This window comes from Pterocles gutturalis, unplaced genomic scaffold (assembly GCF_000699245.1).
Source record: "Pterocles gutturalis isolate BGI_N339 unplaced genomic scaffold, ASM69924v1 scaffold2872, whole genome shotgun sequence".
Lineage (NCBI taxonomy): Eukaryota > Metazoa > Chordata > Aves > Pterocliformes > Pteroclidae > Pterocles > Pterocles gutturalis.
In genome coordinates, this window is record NW_010112483.1 from 18,008 (window position 1) to 19,095 (window position 1,088).

The following is a 1,088-nucleotide window of genomic DNA, read 5'->3' on the forward strand; positions in this document are numbered from 1 at the left end:
TTTTTTAAAAGAAACCTGAGAAATGGCTTAATTCCTGTTCTGGTCCAGGGCAGGCAATTCTCAGACGCAGTTGCTGACCCTGCAGGGAAGGACTGAGCTGCTGCCAGTACAAGTGTGCAAAAGCTCCGGGGGCACACACCAGCGCCACTGTCCCAGGGCCACAGGCATGTTGGCTCGCAGTTGGTCCAAATGAGGATTTCTGTTCTGTTTCTAAGTTGTTTTGCCTCCTTGATAGACCCTGTGACAAAAGCAGGACCATGTTTCAGGGAGAAAACCAAACCACGCCGATGAAACCATCCCTCCGGTGTGAATGGCTCCAACACAGGCGGCGCTGAAACTGGAGGAATTTGGTGAAACAGCCAAAAGCTGTTTCCAGGAGTGGCCGAGCCCTGGCTTAGTGATGTCTGTGATCGGGAGGTTTCACCTACTCTTTACAAACCCTGTTTCAAAGCTCCCCTGTTCCCACCATTTGATCCCAGTGCAAATCTCCACCTAATCTCTGATTTCGCACTGACCTCTAGCGGGAGATGCTTTCATATTTTTTTGGACCCACTTGGGTAAACAAGTGTCAGGCGGCTCCGGGCTCTGGCTCGGTGTTAATGCGACTTGGCAAGGCAGAGAGCGCTGCAAAGCCATCCTTAGAGAGCAGCTAGGAAGGAGCTGAAGTTTTTTCCCCCTGGAAAAAAAAAAAAATCCAATTGTGTTTCATATGGTTCTTGTTTAGTGTCCGGACTCCAGTGTTACGGCTGCAACATCATCGTTGGCACCAAAAACGTGGACATGGGCTGCTCGAACCCAGAGGTGATCACCTGCTCCCACTCCCACCAGGGCTTCAAGCACCGGTTCTGCATTAAGACAGAGAGCGGTGAGTCTGCCCAGGGGGGCTGGAGATGCGTGGGGGTGCTGGATCGAGCCAGTGATGCTCCCACCCCGAAGCAAACCTTGCAGCCTGCAAACAGGGCCTGGCCCCGGTGTGGGGCTGGCAGAGCATCCCCCCTATTCCAGCCGTCACCCCTCCGTCACCCCCCCTTCCCTGACATCCCGCCCTGTGCTTGCTTTGCAGTGGTCCTGGGCATCCTGCTGACCAG